Source organism: Cetorhinus maximus, chromosome 16 (assembly GCF_964194155.1).
Source record: "Cetorhinus maximus chromosome 16, sCetMax3.hap1.1, whole genome shotgun sequence".
In the NCBI taxonomy this organism is placed as follows: Eukaryota; Metazoa; Chordata; class Chondrichthyes; order Lamniformes; family Cetorhinidae; genus Cetorhinus; species Cetorhinus maximus.
The window spans coordinates 81412375-81421929 of NC_135894.1; positions in this window are offsets into that span (position 1 = coordinate 81412375).

Below are 9555 nucleotides of genomic sequence, written 5' to 3' on the forward strand. Positions count from 1 at the left end.
ATTCCGGGTTACCTACCACCAAAGTGTGTTAATTCACTATGCCACAAAATCCAAAGTATGATTTCATCACAAAATCCAGATCAGACTTTATGAAATATTTCTAAAGCAGCGTATACATTTTCTGCTTTAGGGAGGACACAGTGACTGTTACAAAGCACAATTTATTTAGGCTACATTTCAAGTTGCCCACAATATTTCCTTTTGTGACATGTTGCTGCTCCTGCTCGACCTTCTACAACTAGCTTCTGGTTTCCTCAGATAAACCGGAAGATTCAGAGATTCACTTTACTGCACGATTTGAAATTTTTGTTTGAAGTTATGCATTAACAGAAAGAATCTATGTTTTTGTTCTGATGTTTTTAGGTCATTGCACATTGGTTTAAGGTGTATAATGGCCAAAGAAATGCCAGTGTAATGCGCAATATTGTCAGGAGCAATAAACTCTGAGATGTGTGATCCTTGCTAGGACACCAGATCACAGTTCCCCAAGAGGTTAATGTTATTCCCTTGAGTCATTACTTATTTTTCACCTTTCAAGAAGCATGCACCACTGCATCAGCTGCCATGACAGAAGACATTAACAATTTCACCCCTCTCCTAATATTACTCAGTTCTGTTGAAGGGTCACGAGGACTCGAAACGTCAACTCTTTTCTTCTCTGCCGATGCTGCCAGACCTGCTGAGTTTTTCCAGGTAATTCTGTTTTTGTTTTTGACATTAACAATTTATTCATTCTGCTCACAAATGAACAATCTGTGAAAATGAGAGGAAGGATAAAATTAGAACAGAATTATAAAAAAGGGAAATAGAGAATAGAAACCGCTCTTATCTCCATTTTAATGTTGTGTTCTATTTGAGGATGTATTTATAGACCCCAATCTTCCACTCTCTATAAACCTAAGCTCATTTAAAACTCTGCTGCCCATATCCAAACACCCAATAAATCTCAACAAACAGCAATTTGTATTTATACAGCACCTTCAATGTAGTAAAACATCCCAAGGCACCAGAGGAGTGTTACAAAATGAAATTTGACACGAAGGCATGTGAGGAAATATTAGGGCAGATGCCCAAAGGCTTGATCAGAGGGGTAGGTTTTAAGATTAAAGGAAAAAAGAGAAGCAGAGAGGCATAGGGAGGGAATTCCAGAGCTTAGGACCTTGGCAGCTGAAGGAATGGCGCCAATAGTGGTTTGATTAAAGTCGGGAATGTGCAAGAGACCAGATTGGAGGAACACTGATGTCTTGGAGGGTTGTAGGGGTGGGGGAGATTACGGAGATAAGGAGGGGGGGTGGTGAGGTTCTGAAAGCATTTGAAAACAGGGATGAGAATTTTAAAATCATTGCATTGCTTAACCAAGGTTCCAATGTAGGTCAGGGATGACAGATGTGTATGATTTGGTGCAAGTTAGGACATGGACAGCAGAGCTATGGATGGTCTCAAGTTTCCAGAGGGTAGAACTTTAATAAGGGCCACTTCACCACTGTGGCAGGGATGGACACTCAGTTGAAGGGTAAGATGGGCACAGTTTGAGAGGTGACAGCACAATCAAGGACTTTGGATTGAAAAGGGAGTTTGAAGATGAGTGGTAGCAAGTCAATGGTTATTCTTTTCAAGAGAGGGGTGAGGATGGCAGGTTTGAATAAGGGGGAGAACAGGACCTGAGGAGAGAGAAGTGTTAACAATATCAGGAAAGGAGGTTGGATAGTCAGAAATTTTGTGGGAATAGGGTAGAAGTAGCAGGAGGAGGGTCTCATGGACAAGATGAGCATGAGAGGAAAGGTGCGGGCTAGGGTAGGGTGGAATCTTAGAGAAAATTTGGTCAGGTGGGCGAGAGGAAGAGAGGGAAGCAGCAGAAGCAAAACAAAAACAAAAATACCTGGAAAAACTCAGCAGGTCTGGCAGCACCTGCGGAGAGGAACACAGTTGACGTTTCGAGTCCGAATGACCCTTCAACAGAACAGATGATCGGATGGTCTCAATCTTAGTAACAAAGAAGTTCATGAGCTCTTTGCACTTGTTGGAGGTGAGGGTGGAGGAGACAAGGCAGAGGCTTGTCCATCACTCCTGTACTTGCTGACCGATATCAGATCCTAGACTACTAAAGTCTTTACTTTAAAATTCTTGTCCATATGTTCAAATCCCTACAATGGCTCCCCCCATTCCCTAGTTCTGTAACCTCATCCAGCCCAACAACCCTCTGAGAATTCTGTTTTCCTGCAACTCTAGCCTTTTGTGCATTTCCCCCTCTCTTTAGCCCCCTCCACCACCACCATTGTGGCCATGCTATCAGCCACCTGAGCTCTGTGTCAGTTTTAATAATTCAATATTTTTATCCAATTGTAGTGGACACCATGGCCCTTCTCTGTCATTTTCTGATTTTGTTTTCCTGCACTTGTGCTGATTTTTGACATATATAGGAACAATGTTTGGCCTTGAACCAAATACATTTTGAGCCAAATATTTACCATGATAAAAGGCAACGGGATTTTTTATTTCATAATTTATTACTTAAAGGAGTGATGGCCATTACAATTCCTTTTTTGCAATTCCGCTGTTACCAATCTGTCAAATTAAAAACTTACCATTTAATTAACAATTAAAAACTAGTTTTTACAATTAACTTCAAGTGGGAGAACACTCAACGACCCCTGCCAAGTTACCAGTTTCAATGCAGCTGCCCTTAGGCGACCACAGAACATGTTCACAATTATTTGCAGCCTAATTCCATTTCAGAGGCAGAGTGCAATATAGTGACAGCTGTGACTTCAGCTGAAGGTACTCTACAACAAACACTACAGGCCAGTTTGAGAATTGCAGAAGAATAAAACTTCAAAAAGTTGAAAGAAATTGAAGATAAAACAAAAAAGTCTACAAATAGACAGCAGGCTCATTGGCATCTGAATAATAAAAAGATAGGTGAATGTTTCAAAAGCAAGTTTTTCAAACTGAGAAAACTAAATGAAGAGACAAAGATTGTAAAGAGAGAATACCAGAGCAGTCAAGTTGATGTAAGAGAGAGGGAAGCAGTGCCTCAGTACTGCACTGGAGTGTCAGCCTAAATTTTGAGTTTAAAGCTCTGGAGTGGGGCTGGAACCCACAATCTTCTAATTTAGAGAAGAGAGTGTTACCACTGAAAGATGGTGTGTGTGTGAAAAGAGATGGAACTGAATAAGAACAGACAATAGACATGAAATAAAAAATAAATGCTGCAATTTCTGGAAACCTTAACTACAAATGAGAAAAAAAGGCAAAAAATTATGGAAATGCTTAGGAGATCAGTTAGCATTTGGACAAAGAAGAGGTCAATTCTTCAGGAGGAGATCCTTCATCAGAACTGTTCCCTACCAAAAATATTAAAACAGATACTGGTAGACCTTTGCCAGCATTTTCTGTTTTCATTTCAGAATACTCATAAATCATTGTAACCCTGGATACAATGAGTTTCTGACAAAAAATTGAAACCTGCTGCTACATTGAGGGCCAGTACAGAACAAAACAATTTTAGAGGCAAAATACTGTGAATGCTGGAAATCTGAAATACAAACAAAGAATGCTAGAAATCCTCAGCAAACCAGAGAAATAAATAAAGTTAATGTTTCAAACCAGTGATGAAAAGTCACCTGACTGAAATTGATTTCTCTTAGGTGTTACGAATGCGAGGCTATATAATAGGTTATGTTTTAAACTTTCTTTAACTCAAAAAAAGGGTAATGCAAAGGATCATGTGACCTGCTACTGGTTCCGCCTGATGACAAGCCTGTGTTGCCTGGTTACCATGGGGACAGGGAGGCCCAGGTCAAGTTATATTGAAATCCACATGTAGGTTTAATGCCTGAGAACAAAGTACAGGGCAAGTGGCTTTACCATGGATAGACTTACAGACTGTCAGGCAGTCTGATTAAAAAAAAACCTGACCAGAGAGAGAGAGAGAGACAAGAATAGCACTTGCTGTGGTCAGCAGAGGGGAAAAAGTTGTTTCTCTGTTAGCTACCAGACGTGGGGGCGAAGACATTCTCTGATCGAGGAGACTGAACCCAAGAAAATTTAAGGATGCTGGAAGATTCGTCCTGGTGTGATTGGGGGAAGGAATCACCAGAATGAGCCTTGCTCTGAAGGTTGGTTTGGGATTTCTTGGAAGATAGAGGAAAATTACCTTTGACAGTCACTGGACATTACGATTCAGCAAAACAAAGAGAAATGAGCCAGTTGGAAGCTGGGAGTAACTTTCCTGTAAAGACTGCAATTCTGCGACGATTGTGCTGTAATGTATAAGCATGGTTTGCGGTTATCGGTCATGTTAAGATACTAATAAGAGATTTCTTTACTTTGGAATATTAATTGCTTATTAGGTAATGTTTAACGAATCAAGATTTTGGTTTGTTTGTTACAGTAGAAGTCTTAAAATGTGAAATGTTGTTGGGGCAATTCCCTTAAGTCAGTCACTGGGAAATCAAATATATTTTTTAAAAGTAATCTGTCTGTACAGGGATCGTAACATGAGAACATAAGGAAAAGGAGCAAGAGTAGGCCTTTTGGCCCCTCAAGCCTGCCCCACCATTCAATAAGATCATGGCTGATCTGCCCCAAGCCTCAGCTTCTCTTTCGTGCCAGCTCCTCATAGCCCTCAACTCCCCAATATTTCAAAAAAATCTCTACCTCCCCTTTAAATACTTTCAGTGATCTAACCTCCACAACTCTCTGGGGTAGAGATTTCTGGACATTCACTATCCTCTGAGAGAAGAAATTCCTTCACAGCTCAGTTTTAAATGAGTGTCCCCTTATTCTGTAATTATGTACCCTGGTTTGAGATTCCCCCACTAGTGGAAACATCTTCTCAACATCTACCCTATCAAGCCCCCTCAGAATCTTGTACATTTCAATAAGATCACCCCTCATTCTTCTAAACTCTGATGAATAAAGACCTAACCTCTTTAGCCGTTCTTGATAAGTCAACTCCTTCATACCAGGAATCAGCCTAGTGAATCTCTTTTGAACTGCCTCCAGTGCCAATATGTCCTTTCTTAAATACAGGGACCAAAACTGTACACAGTACTCCAGGTGCGGCCTCACCAACACCCTGTACAGTTGTAGCAAGACTTCTCTATTTTTAAACGCCAATCCCCTAGCAATACAGGCCTTCTGTAGATGATTTGCCTTCTTAATTACTTGCTGTACCTGCATGCTAACATAATGTGTTTCATGCACAATAACATCCAGATCCCTCTGTGCTACACCTTTTTGGAGTCTCTCTCCATTTAACTAATAGTCTGCCTTTTGATTCTTCGTACCAAAATGCATGACTTCACACTTTCCTACATTAAACTCCGTCTGCCAAGATTTTGCCCACTCACTCAACCTATTTATATCCCCTTGCAGATTCTTTATGTCCTCATCACAACATGCCCTCCCACCTATTTTTGTATTGTCAGCAAATTTGGATACATTACAATCTGCCCCCTCCTCCAACTCATTAATATAGATAGTAAATAATTGAGGCCCTTGAACTGATCCTTGTGGCACTCCACTAGTTACGTCTTTCCGATCTGAAAAAGACCCATTAATCCCGACACTCTGTCTTCTGTGTGTTAACCAATCCTCAATCCATGCTAATATATTACTCCCAATACCGTTAGCTACTATCTTGTGCAATAACCTTTTATGTGGCAACTTATCGAATGCCTTTTGGAAATCCAAATACACTACATCTACCGGTTCCCCTTTCAACTCTGCTTATTATATCCTCAAAGGACTCTAGCAAATTTGTCAAACATGATTTCCCTTTCAGAAAACCAATTTGACTCTGTTTGAATGCATTAAGCTTTTCTAAATGGATGAGCACTTGGCACGTCATAACATTCAAGGCTACGAGCCAAGTGCTGGTAAATGGGATTAGGTAGGTAGGTCAGTTGTTTCTCATGTGTCGGTACAGACTCGATGGGCCGAAGAGCCTCTTCTGCACTGTGTGATTCTGTGATTCCGTAAATATCCTGCTATTTCTTCCTTAATAATGGACTCTAGCATTTTCCCAATGACAGATATTAGGCTGACTGGCCTTTGGTTTCCTGTTTTTTGTCTTCCTCCCTTCCTGCATCACATCAACGGGTTTCCAATCCACTGGGACCCTCCCGGAATCCAGTGAGTTCTGGAATATTTTGACCAATGCCCCCACTATCTCTGCGGCCACTTCCTTTAAAATGCTAACGTAGAACCGAAAGTGTCTTTCACATCAGTGCAAATGGTTTAACTTTAAAATGAGGCCTGAAGCCATAATACTCAGAAATGCTTTCTCCCCAATGGGAACTGATAGTTTTTTGGTTAGTAGCGTACATTTCATTGTATTCCAACAGGATTCAGCTCGGAGTATCATACAGTCTATGTTTCTCTAGATAATCAGAAGAGCAAATATGAAATTATGAAAATGACTGCTTAAAAGAGATTAAAGGAAACTTGAAGTATGAGCAGAACATAAAGGCCATGAAGTTTTTTTTGTGTGGATGGGCCAAAATTAAGCAATTAAAGATATATAAATAATATAAATTGAGCAAGGCAAGGATTTCTTTACCTTGAGTCCGAGAATTTATATATGTGTTACTGAAGTCACTGATGTGCTTCCCCTATCTGCATCTAATTTGAATAAGCAGGGAATGAGCCATTACAGTTCAGTTCATTCCATTTTTCACTCTAATTCAATCTACTGTTTTCATTCAGAGGAGCTCTTCCATGAGGCCACATGAAGGCCACGGTTATTCAGGATAAAGGTCAGTGTCTAAATAGACTTATTCTGAGGAATGATAGGGGAAAAAACATGGGGCTACAATTCCATGGGGGATTGACTGGTCTGCCACTGCACTCCAGTGGGATACCTGCAGACCCCCCATGAGATTTGATGGAAACCAAGCAGGGAAGCGTTTTAAAAAGAGTAGGTTTAATATCTGCTCTGTTCACTCACACAGGCGAATATACCACCACTGATTTTGGTGTCAAATGAGGCAACTGCCTAAATCGGGAAGGTGCATCACACATGTGGTCAAATCGAGATACGTAGGACCCTGCTCAATGAAAGCAGGGCCTTATGGTTCTCAATCCAAGAGGATCAAAGAGGCCACAAAAAGTTAGATGTTAACCTTTCCTTGGTGGGCCAGGAGCAGCTGGAAAGACTCAGCCTCTGTTCTTGCAGTCTGCCCTTCCCCTATCCCACTCCCGAGACCCTGCTAATATCTCGATTCAATCCACCACCCTGCCCCCGCCAACCACACACCCTACTACCTACCATCAAACTGGTAGGTGGTTTATGGGACCTGTGATTTTAACTAGCCAGCTGCCAACCAACTGCCTCTTACCACTTGTTTGAGGTGTGCAACTAATGAAAAGGTTGTAAATGAAGCTCTGGAGTGTGTCAAGGGGTGTGGGCGGAGGAGGAGGGGGGGTAGTCCCTCACCTATCCTGTTGGACATTCCAGACAGAAGAAGGGAAATGCAGGAGAATACATTTCCCATCATCCAGTGGATTTATTTCTTTATGTGCAAATCAAAAGCTAAGCATCGAGAACTGCTACTTCCTATGTCATTTCCCGGTGCATATTCACAAGCTGCATATGCCAGTAGTCAGTTCCCTAATTATAAAACCAGTGATTTCTTGTAAAGGATTTTTTTTTAACTTGAAGCTTTTCTCCCATCTCCTAGCTCTATCATATAGTTATATTAGCAAAGGTCCTTGATGCCTTATCTCACCCAATTGGCTATTCTTCATCTATGGGTCTGAGTAGTTGATATTGACAGGCTGATATAGCTGTTCTGTCATTGGTAGTACAGAACTTGAGTATTTCTGAGAAAAGACACATGTCTAAGTTTTTCATCTTGCACTCATCAGGACACTCACAAGAACACAAGGGGGAAAACAACAATTTAGCCTTTATGTGAAGATGGTGCTGATTGGTTGACAAGTGGCAGTGCCATGGAGAATGCACCACTGATGGTGACTGACAGTTAACTGCCAAGCATTGTTTGAAATTTAAACCAGGCAGCTTGATCCCAATTGGTCAAGGCATTTCTCTGAGGAATGAATCAGTGAATGGCTGTCACTTATTTTGTTTAGCTGAAACAGGTAGTGTATGTACACATTCTTTCTGTCTGCAAAGAACAGGGCCCTATGTATTAATATATGTGGCTTCCAGTACATGTGGATGGGCCACACTGTGAACCCAACTAACAATCTTAAATTGGTTGTCAGTGTAATTCTTAGCACATTGAGGATTATTTAGCAAATGTTGTCCAATCATGGAATAATATCTAATGTTGGACACTGTATTTTGAGTTTTGCAAGCATGGGCCGGTTGGGTACAGCTTGTATCTTGCCTGTTCTAAACAGCAGCTGGGACATGCTGTTTGATACGATCCGCCAGTCTTTGGGATGTATGGCCTACATACCTAGCATCACACTGGCGCTGAAATTCAATTACCACATTACTCATTTGTGTGATAGGCAGGATGTATTTTTAGCTTCACGGCAGCATCCTTTTAGTGGTGAATATATTTATGTGGCTACTGCATGGTAGCAGCTTGAAACAGCTAGTTTCACCTGTTGCTCAAATTTTTGAGATACCTTGCCCTTCCAGGGTAATCCAAGGTAGACTGGGCGTATTTCAGGGCCGAAAGTGACGGCCATTGGCCCGTTCATAAGTTTGTGCGATATACAGCGCGAAATGATCTGATCAGGGTAGTCATTATCCTGCAGGATGCCATTGATGCGCCCTATTTCAGCATTAAGCTTGCATGGTGAGCAAATAGCTCAGGACCTATTTACAAGGTTGCCGATAAGACCATTCTTACAACATGTGGAGTTGTAAGAATCCCAACACATGTATTGACCAGTGAAGGTAGGCTTGCAGTAGACCGTGGTACAGAATACGTCAAGGAAGGAGAATTCATTTGAGTGCGAGTGTCCTGATGAGTGCAAGATGAAAAGCTTAGACATGTCTCTTTTTTCAGCAATACTGTTCTGTCCTTACGCAAAGTACACATTGGCAACCTTTCAAGCAAATCATTGGAAAATAGTCAGAATGGAGAAATGTGGCTAATTAAGTACCCTTTCCTAAACAAAGGAGAAGTTAGTTGTATGGTGCTGCCCCAACTGTAAACTGGTAATTCCATACAAACTGAGGATTAAACCTAGGACTTTCCTACATTTATGGTTCAACTCTATACTGGTTAGTGCACAAGTGACCATTAGGGGAAGTTGCTTTGTATTTTGTGTTTTGAATTTTTTGGTGATTGTTAAGGTAAGGGATATCGGTGTTGAAGAACAGAATAGTTTTTTTTAGCCCCTTTGCAATATTGGTCAGGTATTGCATGGACCAGATACATAGTAAAGCTCCTTCTAGTAATAACCCAGCCTTAAAAAAAGCACCCTTGTTTCACTATGAGACTGTTTGCACATGAAATCTGGAATTCGCCCCCAAAACGATGTCGGCACGAGAATTTCAGAAGCTTCCAAGACTGAATTGAATAGATTTTTGCCAGGTACGAAAAGCACAGGATGCTGAGCTGAGGCAGG